Source organism: Schistocerca gregaria, chromosome X (genome assembly GCF_023897955.1).
Source record: "Schistocerca gregaria isolate iqSchGreg1 chromosome X, iqSchGreg1.2, whole genome shotgun sequence".
In the NCBI taxonomy this organism is placed as follows: Eukaryota; Metazoa; Arthropoda; class Insecta; order Orthoptera; family Acrididae; genus Schistocerca; species Schistocerca gregaria.
In genome coordinates this window covers 787,702,426-787,729,691 of record NC_064931.1, presented here as the reverse complement: position 1 = coordinate 787,729,691, position 27,266 = coordinate 787,702,426, and positions in this window count along the sequence as shown.

Sequence of the window (27,266 nt, the reverse complement as noted above, 5' to 3'; positions counted from 1 at the left end):
TAGCTCTTTATACTCATGAAGTAATGAGTGCTATCGACAGTGGATGTCAAATTGATTCCATATTTTTAGATTTACAGAAGGCTTTCGACACCGTTCCTCACAAGCGTCTTCTAACCAAACTGCATGCCTATGGAATATCGCCACAGTTGTGGGACTGGGTTTGTTATTTCCTGTCAGAAAGGTCACAGTTCGTAGTGACAGACGGAAAGTCATCGAGTAAAACAAATAATTTCCGGCGTTTCTCAAGGAAGTGTTATAAACCCTAAATTGTTCCTGATCTATATTAAGTATATAGGAGACAATCTGAGCAGCCTTATTAGATTGTTTGCAGATGGTGCTGTCATTTACCGTCAAGTAAAGTCATCAGATTATCAAAACGAATTGCAAAATGATTTAGATATGATATCTGTATGATGCGAAAAGTGGCAGTTGACCCTGAATAAAGGAAAGTGTGAAGTTAATCACGTCAGTAGTAAAGGAAATCCGCTAAATTTCGATTACGTGGTAAGCCACGCAAATCTTAAGGCTGTAAATTCAACTACAAACTTAGGGATTACAATTACAAATAACTTGAATTGGAATGATCACATAGATAATGTTGTTGCTAGAGCAAACCAAAGAAAGCGATTCATTGGCGGAACACCTTAGAAGGTGCAACAGGTCTACTAAAAAGACTGCTTACACCACACGTGTCCGCCCTATTCTGGAGTATTGCTGTGCGGTGTAGCATCCGCGACAGTTTGGACTGACGGATGACATCGATAAAGTTCAGAGAAGAGCGGCTCATTTTGTGCTATCGTAAAATAGTGGAGATAGTGTCAGAGACATGATACGTGAATTGGAGTGGCAATCATTAAAACAAAGACGCTTTTCGTTGCAACGAGATATTGGTTCAAATGGCTCTGAGCACTATGGGACTTAACATCTGAGGTCATCAGTCACCCTAGACTTAGAACTACTTAAACCTAACTAAACGAAGGACATCACACACATCCATGCCCGAGGCAGGATTCGAACCTGCGACCGTAGCAGTCGCGCGGTTCCGGACTGAAGAGCCTAGAACCGCTTGACCGACGGGATATTCTCATGAAATTTCAGACATTAGTTTTCTCCTCATATTGCGAAAACATTCTGTTGGCACCAGTGGCGTAGCGTGAGGGGAGACTTTGAGACTGTATTCGTGCTTAAAAAACATGCAATAGTAATTCATTCCGAAAATATAAACAACGTTCTACTAAGAGCACTAAATGTGGAAAGACATCAGTTTTGTAGCCCGTGCCTCAGCACCCTGAGTACTGGTGTATCTGCCTGCTTGAGACTCGACTGTTATCAGTCTCTGCCTCTCTTCCCTTACCTGTCTGTGTGCGCCTGAGCGTTAGTGACATTCTCGGCTCCCCTCCACTTCCCCTCCTCCATGAAGGCCGGTGCGCTGCACTTGCTAGCGGGTATCGAGACTAGTCTCTGCCGATTCTATGCTGGCTTTTAACACGGAAGTGAACAGTCGTGCGGTTTATGTTCAGTCATTCTTGTGTGATTTTAGGGCATATTGTCGTTGTGTCACCAACATGAGTGAGCCAGCAACTGAACACCTTACTGATTTTTTATTAAAAACGCCTTTTTCTACATTAACATACGAAAAAAGTACGAATTGAAGGACAAACGACCAACCCTATACTCAGTGTAGTTTTAAGTGAAGCCAAACAAAAACGCACTTTTCAGACCGCCTGGTACGAAAAGTATGCTTGGCTGACTGCGAATGCAGTTAATAACAGATTATATTGTTACATATGTCTTCTGTTTGGTGGTGAAAAGGAATGATGTAATGAGGGCTTTTTTACAATAAAGAACTTTGAAAGGAAAGCATAAAAGCATCAGATATCAAAACGTCACCTGCAGAACAAAGAATCATTTCAGTTATTGGGCAAAAGTAGAATGAGCACGACCTTTCTGAAGCCGCTCATCTGACAGCAATAAAATACAAAAAAACAAGTTGCATCCAGCAGGAGAGTATGGGCTCGTCTTATTCAGTCAATTGTAGTTCTTTGTAAACAAGAACTAGCCTTTCGCGGCTATCGAGAAGACGAATCCTCCAGCAACAAAGGTAACTATCTGGAATTGTTGGATTTGCTAGCTCAAGAAGAGCAGTTAATCCGAGACCATCTGTCATCATCTTCAACCTTTAAAGGAACTTCTCCAGGTATACAGAATGATGTAATAGAAAAGATAACTCTGGCAGTTTATGAGAAAATAAAATCTGAAATTCAGAACTGCAATTTCATTTCGATTTAGGCTGATGAAACATTAGACATGTCATGCAAGAGTCAAATGAGTATAATGTTCAGGCACTGTATTGCAGACAAAATTGAGGAAAGATTCGTTGGATTTTACGATGTTTCTGGAGATAAGACTGCCGAAGGTTTGTCAAACATTATTCATGCAGTATTGAAAAAATGGAATGTGGAAGGAAAAGTGGTTAGTCAAATTCTGATGGCGCTTCAGTAATGGCGGGCAGAGAAAGAGGATTACAACAATTGGTGATGCAGCTCTATCCCTATGCGCTGTTTATTCATTGTTACGCACACCAACTGAATTTGGTACTGTTATATGCCTCCAAAATCATACGACAAGTACGCACGTTTGTAAGTGAGCTTACTGTAATCCATTCGTTTTTCAGCAAATCATCAAAACGAACTGTGTTGCTAACTGATACAGGACTGAAACTGCCACATGCAAGCAACGCTCACTGGAACTTTCGTTCCAGGGCAGTTTCAACAGCATGTAGTCATTTCTCAGATCTATGTAGTGCTTTTAATTATATATTTGATGATACAGACTCTCAGTGGGACCAAGAATCTTTAAACTGTGCTGTGGGAATGAAACGACGGATGGATGATCCTACGTTTGTCTACTTGCTTTGCTTCAACCGAGGGTGCTTTGTTTATGTTGATCATCTCTTTAATGTTCTTCAGTCAAAATCTGTCAGTATAACTTCTTGCCACGACGCAATAAGAACTGTTTTGAGAAACTTATGACAATTAAGAGCGGAAACATTCGTTAATTAATGCATTAAATGCAGCTTGTGTTTGAATGACAACTTATCATTCTGTGACAGTCAAAAGACATGTCTCAGAGCACTAACTTACGAGATACTGGATTTACAAATTGTTCAGATAGAAAGAAGGTTTCAAGACTTTCCCCAAATTCAGTTTGTTGAACTTTTGAACGAAAAGTGTTTCCCGAACTATCAAAAAGAATTCCCAAAGTTGAAACTGCTTCAATTATTAGAACAGTACCCATTTTTCAAACAAGAACGACTTGAAAATGTACTGTGTAACATATACGCTGATGAGAAAAAACACTTATCTCCAAGAATCCCCTTAAAGTACATTGTCAACAATGATTTAGACTCCGTTTATGAACAAACAACGAAGTTCCTGCGTTTGATTTTGACCCTACTCGCAACTACAGCAAGTAGTGAACGAACCATGAGTACTCTTAAACGAGTGAAGAATTATTTAAGGAATTCAATGTCCAGCATCCGGCTGTCATGTTTGAGCACGTTAGCAATAGAAAAGACACTAATTGGAGAGCTATTCAGTTATCAGATCTTTGTAGTCCGACTTACAGACTTATTCGTGGAAAGAAAAGACAGGCGCATTGCACTTGTGGAAAAAACTGGAGTTTACAGACTGGTCATCGTTTCTTGAAAAAGATAGTTGTTATTATTACTATTATTTATTATTATTATTATTATTAGGGGTGGAGGTAGTGGTAGTAGTAGTAGTTGTTGTTTTATTTGATTCATTTTGTTTCATTTGTTTAAATTATTGTTTATTGTACTGTTTTGTCTCCCTATAATAACTACAGAGTCTCCCCAACATTTGCAACCACGCTACACCACTAGTTGGCACCCATCTACATAGGGAGAAATGATCATCACAATAAAATAACAGACATTAGGGCTCTCACAGAAAAATTTAAGTGCCCTTTTCTTCCGAGCGCCGTTCGACAGTGTAACGGTAGAGTGACAGCTTGAAGGTGGTTCACTGAACCCTCTGCCAGGCACTTTACTGTGAATAGCAGAGTAATCACGTAGATGTAAATCTACTCATGTCCGTAGAAGATTACTAAACGAATGTTTCTTACCAAGCAATGGAATACAAGGGCGTCATATTATATGTTACATGTGAGTATTTAGTTTGCAGGAGTTACAGTCTTCTTCAGTTCTTATATTCTTGTAATTCATTGTTATATAAATTCTTGATTCTAATATTGTATTCTAATATTTATTCTTCAGGACTATTTTGTACATTCAGTTGAATTATATTGACCGCAGAAACACGCGAAACATAAAAATTCGGAACATGACGAGCATAATGAAAAGGCGGGTTTAAAACAGAGACCTTTCTTCTTATAAATCTCACACCGGAAAGAAACAACGTTAGCACTGCTGAAGTTTTCACGTGCTGGCAGTATTTTCGAGGCAAACCGCGCATAACAGATCACCTTTTTTCCGAAAAATGGCGCTTGCAGCTCACTATGAATCAAGATACACTAGAGGAGTTTCACCTAAAACAATTTCAAAAATTTTTTTTAATTGAGTTATTGTTTTTAAATTCAGTCACCAGACAAACTACTAGTGAATGAATAAGGACAACGATATTTCAATATAGATTGGAAAACATGTGAAGCGAAAACCAAACATTGAAATCATTGTTGGGTTTGCAACACGGGCACAACAGTGTGAAGTCGTGACGCCTTAGACTGTGCCACTGCATCGGAACCATTTACTCGTTCAAAGACACATTCAGTACCTCGAAAACTTTGACTGTCGTTTTCCCAGAAACGGTCGAGTATCTACGGATAAGCCGCACGTTTCGCTTATTTTGACGCCGCTTCCAGAAAGCGATGTTTCCGGGAAATCAGGTTATGACAGCTGCCGTGTTCTCCTTTCAAGGGCAGCTACACTGTCTGCCAGCTCTGCAAGGCACATGTTGTCAGTCACGGCTGCACAGCACCTGCTGGCACGACCTGTCAACCAAAGAATCTGCTTCATATCGATGTGTGCACAGCAAGCTCTCTCCGAAAAGTGACAGTTACAGTGGTCACGATACCTCCACCCAAAGTCGAATGCTGAAAGAAATCTCTATCTTGCAACATTAAGGGCGTTGTTCGTAAATCGTAGGTGCTGCCTTGGCGATATCAGTACAATATTTTTGTAAGGTAAGCTCCCACTAGCACGCCCAGCTAGCCGCGCGGTCGCTTCCCGAGCGGGAAGACGTGCCGGTCCTCGGCACGAATTCGCCCGGCGGATTAGTGTCGAGGTCCGGTGTGCCGGACAGCCTGTGGATGTTTCTTAAGGGGGTCTTCCATTGGTGCGCGGACATTTGCCACGCCGGACATTTGCCACGCCGGACATTTGCCACGCCGGACATTTGCCACGAGTTTACTTGCTCCGAAGGATTGCATCCCTTGCTTCCCCTCCTCTTCTTCCTCCTCCTCCTTCTCCTCATCGCTTACTGAGCCTTTCCGCTAGTTTACTTAACATAGAACCAGAATCTCTTTGGATTTTACGCCACATTACTAGAGAGAGTTTCGTTGTGTAAACTATTAAATTCATCTCGCATTGAAATCCGCACCAAATTTCGAGCCTCAGTAAAACGTCGCCAATCTTGGAGATTTTTCGTTCGTCTAAATTATACTTGCCTTTCTCGGTGCTCCTGTAGCAGCTTTCTGTCGTTTTTTGTGTACAATGGGGGATCAGTTCCGTCTCTTATTAATTTATTTGGTATGAATCTCTCGAGTGCTGTTGATACTATTTCTTTGAAAGTAAGCCACATATGGTCTTCACTTACATAGTTTGGAAGGATTGGAGACTGTCTCTTAGAAAGACGTCAACAGAATTTTTAGTTGCTTTTATTAATAGATATATTTAGTGTTTAGTTTTGGTGAATTTCTTTGTTACGGAATTGAGCCTCGCTACAACTGTGTATTCAATAATCTCTGTATCCGTCGTGATGCTTAGGATTATTTATGGCTAAGAGATCAAGTTTGTTTTCGTAGCCATTTACAATTTGAATGGACTCGTGAACTGATCGTTCAAAATACTTTTAAAAAACGCATTTAGAACAATTACGGAAGTTGTTTTCTATCTACAGTAGGGTCTAAAAATGTATTTTTGTCAACATACGGAAGACAAATTGAAGTCACTGTCAACTATAATTGTAAGAGTAGGGTACCTATTTGTGATGAGACTCAAGTTTTCTTTGAACTGTTCAGCAAGTGTTTCATCTGAGACCGGGGGTGGGTAAAAGGAGCCAGTTATTAATTTATTCCGGTTGTTCTCAAGGAATTCGCATACACTACTGGCCATTAAAATTGGTACACCACGAAGATGACGTGCTAGAGACGCGAAATATAACAGACAGGAAGAAGATGCTGTGATACGTAAATGATTAGCTTTCCAGAGCATTCACACAAGGTTGGCGCCAGTGGCGACACCTACAACGTGCTGACATGATGAAAGTTTCCAAGCGATTTCTCATACACAAATAGCAGTTGACCGGCGTTGCCTGGTGAAACGTTGTTGTGATGCCTCGTGTAAGGAGGAGAAATGCGTACCATCACGATTCCAACTTTGATAAAGGTCGGATTGTAGCCTATTGCGATTGCGGTTTATCGTATCGCGACATTGCTGCTCGCGTTGGTCGAGATCTGTTTACAGCATCATGATGGTCGCATCCGTGTTTGGCGACAGTACGGTGAACGCACATTGGAAGCATGTATTAGTCACCGCCATTCTGGCGTATAACCCGGCGGGATGGTATGGGGTGCGATTGGTTACATGTCTCAGTCACCTCTTGTTCGCATTGACGGCTCTTTGATCAGTGGACGTTACATTTCAAATGTGTTACGACCCGTGGCTCTACCCTTCATTCGATCGCTGCGAAACACTACATTTCAGCAGGATAATGCATGACCGCATGTTGCAGGTCCTGTACGGGCCTTTCTGGATACAGAAAATGTTCGACTGCAGCCCTAGCCAGCACATTCTCCAGTCTGTCACCAATTGAAAACGTCTGGTCAATGGTGGCCGAGCAACTGGCTCGTCACAATACGCCAGTCACTACTCTCGATGAACTGTGGTATCGTGTTGAAGCTGCATGGGCAGCTGTACCTGTACACGCCATCCAAGCTCTGTTTGACTCAATGCCCAGGCGTATCAAGGCCGTTATTACGGCCAGAGGTGGTTGTTCTGGGTACTGTTTTCTCAGGATCTATTCACCCAAATTGCGTGAAAATGTAATGACATCTCAGTTGTAGTATAATATATTTGTCTAATGAATACCCGTTTATCATCTGAATTTCTTCTTGGTGTAGCAATTTTAATGGCCAGTAGTGTATGTATGCGCAAATTTCAGGGTTTGGTATAATAGTACACGAAAAGTATTGATAGTTAGCGCGTTAATAAAAATGTAGTTAAACGTAATTATTTGCCTGATAATACATGCCTCAGCGATGCAGGTAGCCCTACCGTAGGTGCAACCACAACGGAGGGGTGCCCGTTGAGAGATCAGACAACGTGTGGTTCCTGAAGAGTTGTAGCAGCCTTTTCAGTAGATGCAGGGGCAACAATTTCGATGATTGAGTGATCTGGCCTTGTACCATCAACCAAAACGGCCTTGCTGTGCTGAAAGCAAGGGGAAACTACAGCCGTAATTTTTCCCGGGGGTATGCAGCTTTACTGTATGGTTAAATGATTCCGGAGGTAAAATAGCCCCCCCCCCCCCCCCCCCATTCGGATCTCTGGGCGGGGGCTACCCAGGAGGACGTCGTTGTCAGGAGAAGAAAACTGGCGTTCTACGGATCGGAGAGAGGAATGTCAGATCCCTTAATCGGGCAGCTAGGTCATCAAAAGTTTATTGTAGGGACGTCTACTTTGGAGAGAGCACTGCCCATCTCCTTTCCGAATGCTATTCAGTTCGACATTGGTCTCCACCTGTAATATCCTCGTCTTCTTCATACATTCAGAAATCACCTGGCAGCAGACTGTAATTGATCTTCCCCTATTACATTAGTTACTTACGCTACGGATATTTGCTATAAGTACTTGTGTTCCTAATATGTATTTTTTACTAGTTTCAGTATAACAAAATCTACGTCAACTCCAAAACCATCACAGGATGGTAATGTGAGTGAATGTTTTTACCTGATGAGACGCAGGTAACATTAAGTTTCGGGATAGTGGTAGCCACATACGCAGACTGTGGTAGCCATGCATACAAAAGGTATAAAGGGCCGTTTCATTGACAGAGCTGTCATTTGTACTCATGTAATTCATGTGAACAGGTTTCCGACTTGATATGGTCGCACGATAGGAATCAACAGCCTCTGAACGCGGACTGGTAGATGCAGATAAACGCATGGCCTATTCCATTTCGGAAATCGTTAGGGAATTCAGTATTACAAGATCCACATGGTCCAGAGTATGGCGGGAATACCATGTTTCAGGCATTACCTCTCACCACGGACAAAGTAATGGCCGACGGTCTTCACCTAACGACCGAGACCACTGGGGTATGTGTAGAGTTCTCAGTGCTAACAGACAAACAATGGTGCGTGAACTAACGGCAGAAATCAATGTGGGACGTACAACGTAGGTACCCGTTAGCACAGTGCAGCAAAATTTGGTGTTAATGGGCTATGGCAGCAGACGGTCGAAGCGAGTGCCTTCGCTAACAGCACGACAGCGCCTGCAGCACCTCTCCCCCACCGCCCAGAGGGGCCGCGAGGTTTGAGGCGCCATGCATGGATTGCGCGGCCCCTTCCGCCGTAGGTGCTGTTCTTAGCATAAGTTAGTTTAAGTAGTGTGTTAGCCTAGGGACCAATGACCTCAGCAGTTTTGTCCCTTAGCAATCCACACACATTTGAACATTTGAGACTCTCCCGCGCTCGTAAACATATCGGTTGGACCCCAGTCGAGTGGAAGACCATGACCTGCTAGGATGAGTCCCGATTTCAGTTGGTATGAGCAGATAGTAGAGTTAGTGTGTGCCGCAGATCCCATGAAGCTATGGACCCAAGTTGTGAATAAGGCTCTGTAGAAAGTGGTGGTGACTCCATAATAGTATGGACAGTGTTTACATGGAATTGGCTGGGTCCTCTGGTCCAAATGAACCGATCATTGACTGTAAATGGCTATGTCCGGCTACATGAAGACCATTTTCAGCAATTCATAGACTTCATGTTCCCAAACAGCAATGGAATTTTTATGGATGATAATGCGCCATGTCATCAGGCCACAGTTGATCGCGTTTGGTTTGAAAAACATTCTGGACAATTCGAGCGAATGATTTGACCATCCAGATCGCCCGACACGAATCTCATCAAACATTTATAGGACATAATCGAGAGATCAGTTCGTGCACAAAACCCTGCTCTGGTAACATTTTCGCAATTATGAACGGCTGTAGAGGCAGCATGCTGCAGGAGACTTCCAACGACTTGTGGAGCCCGTGCAACTTCGAGATGCTGCACTACACCGAGCAATACGAGGTTCCTCACGATGTTAGGAGGTATCCAATGACTCTCGTCACCTCAATGTAGGGACAGATATATTGCTGTGCTGAAAAGTACATTTTAACCTTTATATGCGACTGTTCCCTTATTTCTCTTTCGTTTCTTTTGTATGTATGGTAATATGAATACATCAGAATCAGTTTTTTTTCAAAATGGCTTCTTTGATAGCTCTTCCGATTGCTCAACCTCTTCCACCAGCAGCCGAGGTGCAACGACATACCGCAGTATGCTGGGGGAGATGTGCAGAAGATTTGTAAGGAGGTTTGTACGAAACGTAAGAACAAAATTTTCCATGCTACCAAAAGCTTATTTGCATGTATTTGAGAACACAAAAGGTCCATTCTATAACAATCTTCCACGTTAAAAATCTATACGTTAAGATTTGCATTCATGCATAACACCTTATTTTATAAGATGATTGCGTTATAAGTTTAAAATTTGTGTCCCTTTTCGCCCATGCACCTTTCAATTATTTTGAAGCCTTTACACAGCTATAGTTATATGTCAAAATGTTTGGTATCACATTACTACACTCATGATAAATATTTTGTATGACAGCTCTGTCTACTGCTCAACCCCCACGACTACCACAAACAGACTTTACAGAAACAGTAACCCATAATTTCTGTGTGTGCAGGGCAGAAGTTTTACTTTGTATCTGAATGGACGTAAATCTTCTCACATTTATTTATAAATTACCATTACGATGCGTTTGGACACATAAAAGTTCCTTTGCACATTGATCTTTTCATGCTAAAATTCATTATATTCCGATGTGCATCTGTGAGTAATATTTCTGCTAACAATGTACTGTCTTAATAAATTTTTAATCATATCTAGAGTGTGTTCCAGAACTTAAGGATCAAAATTATACAGATGGTAGATGATCTTCATTACAATAACCTGAGGTCAGGAACATACGGTTAATAATGAATACCTAGTTCTTTATACTCACATATAGAATTTCCGCCGTATAGTGAGTACTTCAGGCCATAGCCACTATGCAAAGTAACGACCACCAGACTCAATGAATGTATTAGACCATAACCCATTGACAGAACCGAAACCAGGGTAAAGAATCATTTGATCTTATTCCTTACACAGACACGCTGTTTGTAATAGGGTTGCAGCTGTGATCCATACACTGTTTTCTTCAGCGTGTTAATTTCCCAGACAGTTTGATGGACGCGTATTGATGGCCGTCCTCCCATTCGCTAAAACACTATCTTCTCAGGTTCAACTACGCGAACAGTTCTTTATCTAGAACCATGATGAAGTTTTTGTGGTTTGAATGACCCCAATTCTCTATATATTTGTTGGAATTGACGGACATAATAGCCTGGTGGCTCAAATGATGGTCTGCGAGCTTCTGTAATGCATAGTGCCCCAACCTCGACAACTAGTGATAAACTTCACTGTGGGTGCATCAAAGACTGAGGTTTCTTTTCGAGGTAGTGTCGCCAACGCCTATGTGGCAGGCAATTGTTTATCATGAACCAACAGGAGTTTACAAACACATCCACAACACTGTACATTCAAAATCTTGTACCAACTGAAATTTCAATTACGACCATTTTTTCTCAATCTGAAGATACTAGCTTTAAAATTCTACTGTATGTATTACGTTTACCTTAATAGTTTAGGATCCGTTTCCTGGCAAAAAAGTGAGACACCAAGAAAAGGAAAGGAAATGAAACTAAACTTCGGTTGTTGGGATGTATGTGATATTATTTCTATGATTACAAAATACAGTCAAGTTTAGAAATAATTTGGAAGTGTGTGTGTGCAGCTTATTAGTATGACGTTGCCCCATCTCTGGCCAGGATTCATGCACTGATTTGGTTGGGAATGGCTGAAACCTTCATACACTCTCTGGTATACAGGCAACCGACAGTGATTAAATGTAAGTAATTATCGGATAATACATCATTTCCGTAGAACATTACGGAAAGAATGTGGGTAAATGTGCAGTTAATTGTTATTGTGAGCCGTTGATAGGTTGCCTCAATAACGATCCAGTGCAATTATGCGTAGTTATGAAGATTAGTGTTAATTACTTAGCTGAATTAGTTACTAATTAATAAACAGCAATTTACTGAAAACCTAATTATTAAGTGAAATACGACCGTCGCCAGTTCTAAAACTGAGAATAGTTTTGATTTTGACTGGACTGAACTGAATGTGAGCATACTGTAACATCTAAGAAAATAGAAGAATTGCGACGGTGAATTATTATTATCATTATAACTTTCGCCTACCCACTCGTTGCACGGTGGGTTTCATAAAATGCCCTAACCCCCTTGCATAAATTTCAGGTTCTATCAGTATTACAGTTTATGAGGATATGTCTTTTCACTTTCCTAGCATCACTCACCTTCCTTACCTCGCGTCGTCTAAAGCTATCTCTTTGATCTCGTCCCGATTGACTTCTCCATATAAGCACAAGATTCGACGTGCAAAAAACAAACTATGCTAAACTGAAATGGCAATATGGGAATAAATCTAGTGCTACGAAGTAACGTTATCTAAACATAGAATGCCACTTGGCTTTGTGTTCATCAACGTTTAGCAGTAAACAAGAGACGCATGTAAGGGCCTGATTAGGTTCATTCATTACATAAAATTCAGCAGACGCTATCGTTGTTTAGAGCACCGCAAAAAAAGAAAGCTGATGTTTTATAGTACTACAAGATGTTCAAAACTTTGCACTACTGTTCTCCGAGACACTGTTGCGCACGACAGATGGTTTTCTGTAACTCGCCACACTTTATTGTCCACAGCACACTTTTAGTCATTTGTTGCATAAAAGCGTTTTCCGAGTCACAGTTAACAGTGACAAATATTATGGGCATCGTATTCCACTTGACTTGCCGACGCCTGTTGCCTCTCTCATACGTGACGAAGACTCGTAACGAGTTACAGTACCAATTTGGCGACTGCTTGTTCAGTGAGCGCTTCTGACTGATCCATCTGTCTTGCACCAATAACGACGTTGTAAAAATATTCTTCTCATTTACCTTTTTACTTCTGTTAATTACTTTATGGAATTGTTATTAACTTTCTATCAGTGCAGTTAATGTTGACGGTATGGCTGCAGGAGCAAATCAGTGTAAAAATAATAAATATTAACTAATAACACTGTACAGATTCGCGCCAGACCCATTATGTGATTCCCAGTTCTCTATACGGTACAGTCACTGCTAGCAGACGCGTTCCCATGCTGTAAAACCATCTGCTGCAGAGCTCGAGGCACGGAACTCTCTTCCAGCGTTGTTGCTACTGAATGTTCTTGTCCGATTGATAGCAAGCAGAGATAATATAAAAAGCCACACATCCCCAACCAACAACGCTTTTTAAAGAAATTCTCGAGTTTCAGAAAAAATCAGAAAATTTAAAAAAATAAGAGAAATGAAGCTATTAACAGTTCAATTATAGTGTTATCTGCACTGTACGTTTTGGATCCCTACTATTTTATTCTCAATATTTAAGGTGCTCCTCCCTACTATTGGAATTATAAATACATAAATATTTAATTACATAGTATTGCTTCCTCGTGTTGCAACGCAAATTTAATTTACATTTAGTAGGATATCATTTTGATACACATTTGAAATAAAAAATATTTTTTTTTTATTTACAACTTACGTCGCCACTGCATCATATTTACTGGTTACATATTTTGCGATTCTTCAGAGTCTTCTGCCGATTTACAGGTGGTTCGTTACAATTTGGTATACATCAAAGAACATAAATATTAGATACATATAACAGACATATTTTACATAATATGTTCCTGAAACATGGCGATTAAACATTTCATAAAAGAAAGAGACAAAATCGTACTAGTATGTGTATGTATTTCATATTTAATGACATTAATCTAATTGATGACATTTTCAGTAAACTAGTTGTTTTGTTTATCAACACTAAATGAAATATTACAGCTCAAAGCATATCATACATTTATGCGTCAGCCACGTCACGCTATGCAGTGCTACGGTCGAACTTCCCGTACCAGCTGACGTGCTTCAGTGGCTCCAGCCACATCAAGCACCTCTCAGAACTGCTGTTAAGTCACTAGGCTGAGTTTGACAGACCAACCTACATCCTTACACAACGTCATTTCATTCAGTCTCAAGCACAGAGTAAACACAAACTCTGAACATGTCACATCGTGCACCGATGTGCCAAAACGTTATGACCACTGCCCACCGCGAGGCTGAATGCCTCCGGGTGCTGTTGACGGCACGTGAGACAGTAAGGAATGAATGTAAGCGGTAGAGAGACGAATGAAGTCATTATAGCGAAGAAACGGGATGCAAATGCGGAAAGCCACTGGTATAAGGGTTTTGATTGTTCAAATGGCTCCAAGCACTATGGGACTTAACATCTAAGGTCATCACTCCCCTAGACTTAGAACTACTTAAACCTAACTGACCTAAGGACATCACACACATCCATGCCCGAGGCAGGATTCGAACCTGCGACCGTAGCAGCAGCGCGTTTCCGGACTGAAGCGGCTAGAACCACTCGGCCACAGCGGCCGGCCAATGGTTTTGACAAAGGGCACATTGTTGTGGCGCTGCGGTTGGGAATGAGAATTCTAAATCGTCGAAACCGGTCAGCTGTTTGCGGACTACTGTCGTGTGCACCTACGGAAAGTGGTTGAATGATGGTGGAATAATGCGTAGGCCGTGTGTTACTGGGCGTCCACGTCTCATCACGAAACGTTGAGGTCGGAGGATCCCCCACTGTGTAATTCAGGATAGGCAGCGATTTGAGGCACATCTGACGATAGAGTAAAATACTGGTGCAGGCACAAGTGTTTCGGAGCAAGTCTATTGTTGAACATGGAGCTTCACATCACACAACCCCTATGCGTTCCCGTGTTGGCCCAACGACGCCATCAGTTACGACTGCAGTGGGCACAGCATCACTGAGTTTCCACCGTGAAACAATAGAAACGTCTTGCCTGTCGAATGAGTCTCGTTTCTTATTACACCAAGTCGAAGGCTGGATCCTTACACACCGACATCCAGGCAAATGGCTGCTTTAAATGTGCGCCACACAACAGATGCTGGCTGATAAGAAAGGAATTGCGCGTTGGGGGACACAGAGTTAGGCTTCTATGCGACATATGGTAGTGTTCGAAGATACTGTGGCAGCAGTGAACTACGTAAACATTACTGCTGAACACGTGCATCTTCTCTGATGGCGATGATATCTTCCACCAGGATGCCTCTTCACGACACAAGGCAAGAATCGTGCTGCAGTGTATTGAGGAGTATGATAGTAAACTCACTCTGATGTCTTAGCCAGCAAATGCCCCACTGGAAAGTTTGCGGGAATTTAATGATATGTGAGTAAACATTTGGTGTCACGTACTTCTGGAAACCTATCAAGGATTGGTTGAATCTATGTCAAGCTGAATGGCCCCTGTAATGTGTTTGAAAAGTGGACCAACACGCTATTAAATAGGTGTCCATACTGTTTTGGCTCTTCGGTGTACAAACACAGTATTAAAAAATGACCTTAACTTTGTTGCTTTCCATAATTTACATTACTTATTGTCCTTTATATAAATTTCTGTACTGACTCCTGAACCAGTCAGTCTATTAGTGTGATGATAAAACAAGTAATGTTCTATTTACTGGAATGTTTGATATATACACTCCTGGAAATGGAAAAAAGAACACATTGACACCGCTGTGTCAGACCCACCATACTTGCTCCGGACACTGCGAGAGGGCTGTACAAGTAATGATCACACGCACGGCACAGCGGACACACCAGGAACCGCGATGCTGGCCGTCGAATGGCGCTAGCTGCGCAGCATTTGTGCACCGCCGACGTCAGTGTCAGCCAGTTTGCCGTGGCATACGGAGCTCCATTGCAGTCTTTAACACTGGTAGCATGCCGCGACAGCGTGGACGTGAACCGTATGTGCAGTTGACGGACTTTGAGCGAGGGCGTATAGTGGGCATGCGGCAGGCCGGTTGGACGTACCGCCGAATTGCTCAACACGTGGGGCGTGAGGTCTCCACAGTACATCGATGTTGTCGCCAGTGGTCGGCGGATGGTGCACGTGCCCGTCGACCTGGGACCGGACCGCAGCGACGCACGGATGCACGCCAGGACCGTAGGATCCTACGCAGTGCCGTAGGGGACCGCACCGCCACTTCCCAGCAAATTAGGGGCACTGTTGCTCCTGGGGTATCGGCGAGGACCATTCGCAACCGTCTCTATGAAGCTGGGCTACGGTCCCGCACACCGTTAGGCCGTCTTCCGCTCACGCCCCAACATCGTGCAGCCCGCCTCCAGTGGTGTCGCGACAGGCGTGAATGGAGGGACGAATGGAGACGTGTCGTCTTCAGCGATGAAAGTCGCTTCTGCCTTGGTGCCAATGATGGTCGTATGCGTGTTTGGCGCCGTGCAGGTGAGCGCCACAATCAGGACTGCATACGACCGAGGCACACAGGGCCAACACCCGGCATCATGGTGTGTGGAGCGATCTCCTACACTGGCCGTACACCTCTGGTGATCGTCGAGGGGACACTGAATAGTGCACGGTACATCCAAACCGTCATCGAACCCATCGTTCTACCTTTCCTAGACCGGCAAGGGAACTTGCTGTTCCTACAGGACAATGCACGTCCACATGTATCCCGTGCCACCCAACGTGCTCTAGAAGGTGTAAGTCAACTACCCTGGCCAGCAAGATCTCCGGATCTGTCCCCCATTGAGCATGTTTGGGAGTGGATGAAGCGTCGTCTGACGCGGTCTGCACGTCCAGCACGAACACTGGTCCAACTGAGGCGCCAGGTGGAAATGGCATGGCAAGCCGTTCCACAGGACTACATCCATCATCTCTACGATCGTCTCCATGGGAGAATAGCAGCCTGCATTGCTGCGAAAGGTGGATATACACTGTACTAGTGCCGACATTGTGCATGCTCTGTTGCCTGTGTCTATGTGCCTGTGGTTCTATCAGTATGATCATGTGATGTATCTGACCCCAGGAATGTGTCAATAAAGTTTCCCCTTCCTGGGACAATGAATTCACGGTGTTCTTATTTCAATTTCCAGGAGTGTATATGGCATTGTAGACACCTTTCGACACATTTGTTATGAGAATCGTTAGTTCCATCATATTAGACTGAGCTACATGAACAATTTTATATGGTCTCTTCTATATTTCATAAAATTTCTTTACCTCATTACTTAGTTTTGAAGACTTTGTCCTTGCCTTGACCAACACAACACCTCCTCCCTACAGATTGTGGCCTTCTTTCTCGTTTTGAGGTACAAGGGTGCACAAATATGATTCACCAGTAGCAGGTGAGAATGATTGCCTGGGTCTTGTGCTAGTTGAAGGCTAAATGCCATTTCGTTGCCTATTCAGTCAAGGTGTCCATTGCCATTTGAAGTTGTCACCACATCAGATGTGGAGCTCTACTCTTTGCAAATAGCTCCGTATCATCTGCGTGTAGTACCGCCATGTTCACCCAAGAGATCGGTGGTAGATCTGAAGTGTACAAGATGCAAAGTATTGGGCCTAGCACAGAGACATGTGCCAACAGCCTTGCCACAGTGGTAACATGGTTCCCGTCAGATCACCGAAGTTAAGTGCTGCCGGGCTTGGCTAGCACTTGGGTGGGGGACCATCCGATCTGCCGGGCGCTCTTGACAAGCTGGGTGCCATCAGCCCTTGTGAGGCAAACTGAGGAGCTACTTGATTGAGAAGTAGTGGCTCCCCTCTCGTAAACAGGTATACGGCGGGGAGAGCAGACTGCTGACCAAATGTCCCTCCGTACCCACATCCAGTGACGCCTGTGCGTGGAGGATGACACGGCAGCAGGTCGGTACCGCTGGGCATTGCAAGGGCTGTTCGGACGGAGTTTAGTTTAGTTTTTATGGAGCTCTGTGAACACCAGCCCGTATTTGACTTCTAGTTGAGGTGCCATCACCAGTCAGAACATGAAAAAAGTGGCCTCGTAGATAGCTGCGTGGCAGCCATACACGAGATGCGGGGATTCCCAGCGTGTACAGTGTCCCTTGTGCCAGATGGACTCAACTGCCAGAGAAGTAGTAGATGCGCACTTGAGTGCCCTCGGTGGAAGCCATTTTGTTCTTGAGGTAGAATGCCTTTATCGGTTGCAGCAGTCTTCTAAGGTAGGGACGCTCAAACACTTTAGACAACGCTGGGATCAAACAAATTGGTCCATAATTTGTCAGAGATCGATGGTCGTTGCCGAGCTCGTGGAGTGCAATGATCTCTGCATGCTTCTAGGCTGTGGGAGCGTGGCTGGCCCCCCCACCACCGACCGTTCGCTCTGTGGTCAGACGCTAGCGTCGGCATCTATGGTACCTTTGCGCAGGTGCTCTGTCCGCCCTGGTCGCCAGATCGTTTTGTTTGCTGAGAGTCTTCTTAATTAAGCGCAGTACTCAAGCCTGCCTAAGATTATAGCCGCCATCGTCTCTGGTGCGAATTTATATCGGTACCCAAAATGGCAGATTAGTAGCGCTCTCTGCTTCGCCACAATAGTACAACATGTAGGGATGGAAGAAATCACAGAGGAAGAGGCTCCCGCCGTATTTATATCGTAGACCGAACCACTTTCGAGAAAAATTGGACGCGCGTTGAAAATGGTTCAAATGGCTCTGAGCACTATGGGACTTAACTTCCGAGGTCATCAGTCCCCTAGAACTTATAACTACTTAAACCTAACGAACCTAAGGACGTCACACACATCTATGTCCAAGGCAGGATTCGAACCTGCGACCGTAGCGATCGCGCGGTTCCAAACTGTAGCGCCTAGAACCGCTCGGCCACTACGGCAGGCGGGAAGCGTCAGAGATGATCTTGGTTTGTGGAAAGCCACTATATATTAGATTTGGAATCAATGTGGGAATACGTATATCGAACAGACGGTGGGCACCGATGATGACTGTTGCTGGGGACACCAGAGGCACAATCGACTGACATATCCCAACAAGGTAGTTACCACAGAGCACTGTTTGTGCCAAAAATGATGCGATGGAGTACGAACGTTTCAGGAGCTTGTCACAGACTTTTAAATACTGGGACAGTGTCGTTAGAGAGGCCACAGAAATTCGCACCAGGGACGCTCTCATCAACCTAGACTGCTTCTATAATCTTAACAAGGCTTGGGAACCAGTACTGAGCTTAATTAAGAAGACTTTCAGCAAACACAGCGATCTGGCCACCAGGTCGGACAAAGTACCTACGCCAACACTACCACAGACGCCAACACTAGCTTCACCGCGAGCGCCGAATCACGGTCATGGCCATGGACCGCGGAGGGAACGGTTCGTGGGGCAGGGGATATAAGTCGGCCGCGCACCTTCAGGTGCTCAACGCAGTACCCACATCCTGCGACACCTCACTTTAGTGAATACCAATCCTTATACAGAGATGGCAGTAGACCTTTTGTGTTGGCCATCATGCCGGTGTGGGCGCAGAGGGGCTCCATCTCCATAAAAAAAAAAAAAAAAAAAAAAAAATCAGGTGCTTAGTTCGTCAGCGCACCTGTTGACAAGTCTGGTCGCCGAAATGTGCTCGCTGGACACTGAGCCGGCAAGTACACCCGTGGACTGGGCGCATACAGTTTAATACGTTTGTGAATCACTTTATGCTCCCACATTTCTGTGGCGACCTCGTGAATACAGTTTGAACTACCTGCACAGTCTCCTCCGAAACAGGTGACCTTGTCCGTTTCTGAACCGTCCCAACTGCTAAACAAGTTTCCATTTATTCTCTGATTAACTTGACATTTGGTTCTTTCTTTCCACAATGGGACAGAAACTTTCGCTGCACAGTAATCGGTAATTTGGTTCCTGCTAGCCACATAATACAATTGAGCGTTCTTCTAAAGGGAAAGCCATTTTACCATATAGCCCATACAGCACTCCATGTGGTGAATGTTTTGAATGAGACGCTGCTATACAGAAACTTCGTGGGTACCCTAGCAGACCTGTAACAAAAAAGTCGTTACCATCATAAATATAATTAATATTTAATCTTGAAATCAGGGTAAATATTTATGGATACCCTGTGTAATATAGGTGTTTTCTGTTCTTTCTAACCAGCCATAGTTATAACACAAATTGAGGACAATTATCACTAAGAATCCTTTGTGCCTTTCCAAAATTTTTAATGTAATCCTTTCTCCTAACACTGGCCACGGCTCTTCTCCAATTCTTTATCAAAGGATATTGTTTTATATACTTAGATACATCCAAAGCTACTAACACATAACTGTAGTCTCCCACAGTTGTCAGAAGACATCCATACAAGTCCACACCAACTATTTATAATACAGAACTCTGAATAACACTATGTAAAACAAATTCCGAAGCGATTTAGAAAATATATCTGTATGGTGTAAATATTGTCAATTGACCCTAAATAATGGAAAGTGTGAGGTCATCCACGTGAGTGCTAAAAGGAATCCGTTAAACATCGGGTACACGATAAATCAGTCAAACCTAAATGCCGTAAATTCAACTAAATACCTAGGAGCTAGAATTACGAACAGCTTAAATCGGAAAGAACACATAGAGAATATTGTGGGGAAGGAAAACCAAAGATTGCGTTTCATTGGCAGGACACTTAGGTGATGCAACTGCCTAAACTATGATTTTCTGTCCTCTTTTGGAGTATTACCGAGCGGTGTGGGATCCTTACCAGACTGGATTAAAGAAGTACATCGAGAAAGTTCGAAGGAGGTCAGCACGTATTGTATTATCAGAAATACGGGAGAGAGTGTCACAGACATGATACAGGATATGGGGTGACATCATTAAAACAAAGACGTTTTTCGTTGCGGAAGAATTTTCTCACGAAATTTCAATCGCCAGTTTTCTCCTCCGAATGCGAAAATATTTTGTTGACGCCGACTTACATAGGAAAGAACGATCATCATAATAAAATAAGGGAAATCAGAGGTCTTACTGAAAGATACAGGTGTTCTTTCTTTCCTTGCGCCGTTCGAGATTGGAATAGCAGATATTTATTGTGAAGGTTGTTCGATGAACCCTCTGCCAGGCACTTAAATGTGATTTGCAGACTGTCCATGTGGCTGCAGATGTAGATGCATAAGCTCTTACATTTTTTGATTTGAATTTTAGTTTTCTTTCACAATTCACATTCCTCCAATACTTTCCACACCCTCTTTTCCATATTATTAAAAATACATGTTTCCGTAAGCCTGTCTGTTCACTTTTTTGAATCACAATGACCACATGCAAGGTGAATGTATGGTATAAAATTCTGAACAACATGTTTTGGCAGACATGTTTCCCAGTCATTTATTTCTGGATTGACCCTACCATTTGATAAACGAGATAACGCATCTGCCACCATATTCTCCATTACAGGTTTGTGTCTAATTTTAAAATTATTCTCTTGTATCAGTATAGGTCACATCATAGGTCGACCATGAGTCAATCTACAGTGTTGTAGCGCAGTCCGGAACCGTGCGACTGCTACGGTCGCAGGTTCGAATCCTGCCTCGGGCATGGATGTATGTGATGTCCTTAGGTTAGTTAGGTTTAAGTAGTTCTAAGTTCTAGGGGACTGATGACCATAGCAGTTGAGTCCCATAGTGCTCAGAGCCATTTTTTTTTTACAGTGTTGTAAAAATGAAAAAGTTTTATGAGCCATGTAAACTATAACCTTCCTTCCTAGCAAATAATTTATAAATGTATCAAACGCCCACACAATAGCTAAAACCTTTTCTTCTGTTAAAGAGCACTGCCTTTCCCATTTACTCAGTTTTATAATCATATAACTGATAGTCTTTCGTTTGCGTTCATGTGATGTCCCTTATGACTTGGAACACTTTCAGCTGCAATTCCGTATTCTGAACTATCTGTAGCAATGCACATTTCTTTAGAAAAATCTGGATGAGCGAGTTATATTGTTTCACATAAAGTTTTCTTTATTTTCAAAAAAACCTGTGTACTTTTCACTCTGCAACCCAACGGGTATTATTCTAGTTTATTCCAATAATGCCTCAGGGTTCATAGACTGTTTATTTGCAAATTTTCTGTAAAAAGCTTTAACCTGTTCATTATTTCCTGGTTCTGGTACCTCCTTTACTGCGTTTATCTTTCCAGGATTTGTGCTGATACCATCTGCTGAAATGAGATGTCCCAGAAGTTTTATTCCTTTTTCGTCTAAATTCTGATTTTTTAATATTATGATGATATTAGTATCAGAAAAAGTACTTACCACCAGATCCAAAACTTCGTTATGTTCTTTCCAATAATTTGCCAGAATCTTCACATCATCCACGTATCATGACACTTCGATCATAATTCATCTGCTAGTACACCGTAAATGCCAGTAGAGAAATATTTAGCCCAAAGTGTACCACATTAAAATAACACAGTCCCATGTAAACAAAAGTTGTATATTTCCTACATTCTTCAACCAATGATATTCGCCTGCAACTGGTTGTCAGATAAAAAGTAATCATAATCCGAGTGTCATTAAACTTTTGAATCAACTCCTCTAATATTTCTTGTCTACCAATTCGTGAAATAATAATTTTGTTTATTGCTCTTACATCCAGGAGTTTTCTTACAGATCCATCTTTCCTGAAGACAAGTACTAATCAATACAATATTAACTTTGTTATCTTTCAATGACATTCCAATCCAACATACATTTACTTTCGTTGTCCCCCACTTTTCATTCTGCAATAGGGGTTATATATGGTCTCAATTTAAATGGACTATGCTCTTTTACTTCGAATCGGAGGACAGAGTCCCTCTTTAGATCAGGTAAATCTGAAAATACATGTCTCCTCAACAACCTCCTCAGCGGCTGTGTTTCATCATATCCTATACTTTCCAGTTGTCCTACTTTTCCAGAAATTATGTCATCAATATTTCCTCAAGATGACACTAAGTTGAACATCAGCCTTCAAGTGCCTTGTCTACAATCCTCATCTACATTATTTTTTAATAGCCCTTCATCACTAAAGATGGTACAAGTCATTGTCTTCCCATCTTCTCCGTTAGTGCCACGTACATCTTCCATTATTCTATTTCCAGTTTCCTTAGTGTTATCATGAAGTTTATCGTTTACTACTTTAACATGATACTCGCTCTGTTTATCCCTCAGCATCACACAACACATAAATAACAACTTATCTTCCTTTCTATCTATAATTATCTTAACAACTTCTCTTGTAAAATCGTTTAGTACTTTAACATGATACTCGCTCTGTTTATCCCTCAGCATCACACAACACATAAATAACAACTTATCTTCCTTTCTATCTATAATTATCTTAACAACTTCTCTTGTAAAATCTACCACAGCACAAATCGCTATCACACAATTCATCCTAAAAAAAAAAGAAATTCGAGACGTAATCAAGGGATGACCATTACACTCACATTAAACCTCCTATCTTTAATCTCAATTGGCAAAATCACTTAATTCTTATTAAGTTACTCTTAGCACCAGTGGTTTCATTAATAGCACCAATGGTTCCAGTAATTCTTACCCCTTCTACTGGTACTTCTGGTATATCATTTCCCTCCTTCAACTTCGAATACAGTTTCTTATTTATCGCACAAATGTCACTCACTGTATCTAGAATAACTAATACTTACGTACCATATGTGTACCTTTAGCGCGAGCAAGTAAGAGCCTGATTATGTTCATTCATTAAATCAAACTCCGCAGAAGCTAACTTTGTTCAGAGCACCGAAACAATACACAGTCTAATGACTCACAGAATTACAAGATGTTCAAAACTTCACGCAATCGTTCACCAACTCATTCTTTAACACGGCAAATGGCTTTCGGCAACTCGTTACACTATACCGTCCAAAGCGCGTTTTGAATTTTTTTCGTATCTGATCTAAAATTTCTGGTCAGTCATTAGACACACACGTTTTCTGAAGCTTTGTTAATAGCATTGAATAATTATCGTTATCGTATTCCAATTGACCGTCCCTACACGTGCTGCCTACGAGAGATTCGTAGTAAGATACAGCAACAGTTTGGTGCCTACAGTGGGAGCTTGTGATTGGTCCACCGTCTTCCACCAATAACGACTAAGTTAAAATGTTCTTCTCATTTATGCCTTTGCTTTAGTTAATGACTTCGTGAAATCGTTATTAACCTTCTGTCAATGTAACTGATGCTGACGGTATAGTTGGTGCAGCATAGCAGTGTTGAAATAATATATATTAACTAACAACATCGAACTTCTTCACACTTCGCTCAGTATGTGATTCCCGGTTGTCAACACTGTACTCTAGCGTCATACAGTCAATGCTAGCAGGGGCGTTTCTTATGCTCTGAAACCATCTGCCGCACAAGTCAATGGAGGGCACTCTCTCCTTACGTAGCTGCTACTAGATAGCCGGTGGCATAAGAAGTATGGATGTAGATGTACACTATTCTATTTCAGGCACGAGAGTCATGAGAATAAAGGAAGATTACGGTGCATTCTGAGACAAGTAGAAAGCTCGATTACGCGGCTTAGCCGAGCGGTTCTAGGCGCTTCAGTCTGGAACCGCGCTACCGCTACTGCCGCAGTTTCGAATCCTGTCTCGGGCATGGATGTGTGTGATGTCCTTAGGTTAGTTAGGTTTAAGTAGTTCTAAGTTCTAGGGGACTGATGATCTCAGAAGTTAAGTCCCATAGTGCTCAGAGTCATTTGAACCATTTTGCTACTGGATATCTTGTCCGAATGATAGCAAGTAGAAACAAAATAAAAATGTAATGTGGGTGAAAATTTGACAGAAACATCACAATACGTATCAATTAACGTTTTCTATGTGGGTGACAACGGTTATAGCACGTTCAGGACCTCAGTTGAATATAAAAACGGTCACAGAATTTAGACGTTCAGTTGCTATTACATTCAACGTTTTGGAATAATTTAAACTAAAATTTGACTGACTTGTTTTCTCACGTGATGTGGCATTGATTGAGATGTAGGATCTCACAATAATGTTACCTGCCACTATATTTAGCCGGCAAGAGTGGCCGAGCGGTTCTAGGCGCTACAGTCTGGAACCGCGCGATCGCTACGGTCGCAGGTTCGATTCGTGCCTCGGGCATGGATGGGTGTGATGTCCTTAGGTTGGTTAGGTTTAAGTATTTCTAAGTTCTAGGGGACTGATGACCTCAGACGTTAAGTCCCACAGTGCTTAGAGCCATAGTGCTCTGAGCCACTATGTTTAACTAATTACTTCTTCATTTTTGTGTGCATTTCTTATGCACTTGACATGTTCCACATCATAAAGATTACCGTGAGATTGACCAATGGAACAGGTAACTAACTAACTTCATATAGTCAAACTACATTACCAAATAATATAACAGTTAAGTGCAAATAACGTCACTGTAAGCAGTCATGTAATAAGGCGACGTTGAAAATACGAAAGCCAAAATTGATAGCCTACTGAATATCGTTAAATAGATAAAACAGAATACCATATCTAAATCATAAAATATAACTTATTATTGTTTTGGCAGACCCACTGATTGCAGTGTTTAATTACCTTCTATTTTCAAAAGGTCAATGAAATAATTTTGGTAGCAGGTCCATTAATGGCTTTGATTAACTAGCAAGTACAGGGTGATCAAAAAGTCAGTATAAATTTGAAAACTGAATAAATCACGGAATACTTTAGACAGAGAGATACAAATTGACACACATGCTTGGAATGACATGGGGTTTTATTAGAACCAAAAAAATACAAAAGTTCAAAAAATGTACGACAGATGGCGCTTCATCTGATCAGAATAGCAACAATTAGCATAACAAAATAAGACAAAACAAAGATGATGATCTTCACAGGAAATACTCAATATGTCCACCATCATTCCTCAACAATAGCTGTAGTCGAGGAATAATGTCGTGAACAGCACTGTAAAGGATGTCCGCAGTTATGGTGAGGCATTGACGTCGGATGTTGTCTCTCAACATCCGTAGAGATGTCGGTCGATCACGATACACTTGCGACTTCAGGTAACCCCAAAGCCAATAATCGCACTGACTGAAGTCTCGGGAACTGGGAGGCCAAGCATGACGAATATGGCGGCTGGGCGCGCGATCATCATCAAACGACGTGCGCAAGACATCTTTCATGCGTCTAGCAATATGGGGTGGTTCTAATAAAACCCCATGTCATTCCAAGCATGTGTGTCAATTTTTACCTCTCTATCTACATTATTCCGTGGTTTATGAAGTTTTCAAATTTATACTAACCTTTTGATCAGCCGGTATTACTTAAAAACAAAAATATCATTTTACTTTCTACTTCATTTAATAATTTTAAATTGAAGTCTTTTTCTGTCTCAGATGTTATAATCGGTTATAATAGTGGAGCACTGCCGATATGGTCGACGAATATACCGACGTCAGCATCAGCGCATTCTTATCGGCGGTGTCATATTACAGCTGAGACAATTGTGCATGTCATAATTCGATTATATCAGCATCATTACTTCCTCGTCTCCAAGCCCATGCAGGGAACCGCATCCACACAGGTGCCAAGCGCCTGGTGGTGGGGAGGGGGGGAGAGGGGGGGAGACTACTGAGCCCCGCTTCCGACGCGTCTCTGCTCGGTCGCCAGTGGCGTCCAATTTTTAATTTGCGTGCATGCTTTCATATGTTGCATGAAGCATGAGAACTCCTTCCCCCCCCCCCCCCCCACCCCTCCGTCCACCACCCCCCTATCCACTCACAACTTCGTGGCTGTAACACAGCGTTTGCATAGTTGATGAGTCGACACTTTCGTGAGAGCGAATGTCAACGTACGTGCTACGTGGTAGCGAGATTCGCACGTGTATCACGACGCATGCACACACGCACTGCCTGCGCGCCTGCTTACACGTAGCATCGCTGTTAAGAGAAGCGTGGCGCTGGATAAACGACTATTATTGCATGCAAGTTCAGGCATTCAATTTTAGTTTTTATTCTGCATACACCAACGACTTTTGAGCAATACGCTCTTCATCAGTACCCGGGTATTTGTGTGACATACGCACTCGCGCGTGCGCTCGCTTATGATTGCTACGAGGGTAATCCCAAAAGTAAGGTCTCCTATTTTTTTATAAGTACATAGACCTGTTTATTTCTACAATGGTTTACATCAGTTTACAACTTGAACATTTAGCTACACTACTGGCCATTAAAATTGCTACACCAAGAAGAAATGCAGATGATAAACGGGTATTCATTGGGCAAATATATTATACTAGAACTGACATGTGAGTACAGTTTCACGCAATTTGGATGCATAGATCCTGAGATATCAGTACCCGGAACAACCACCTCTGGCATTAATAACGGCCTTGATACGCCTGGACATTGAGTCAAACAGAGTTTGGATGGCGTGTACAGGTAGAGCTGCCCATGCAGCTTCAACACGATACCACAGTTCATCGAGAGTAGTGACTGGCGTATTGTGACGAGCCAGTTGCTCGGCCACCATTGACCAGACGTTTTCAATTGGTGACAGACTGGAGAATGTGCTGGCCAGGGCAGCAGTCGAAGATTTTCTGTATCCAGAAAGGCCCGTGCAGGACCTGTAACATGCGGTCGTGCATTATCCTGCTGAAATGTAGGGTTTCGCAAGGATCGAATGAAGGGTAGAGCCACGGGTCGTAAAACATCTGAAATGTAACG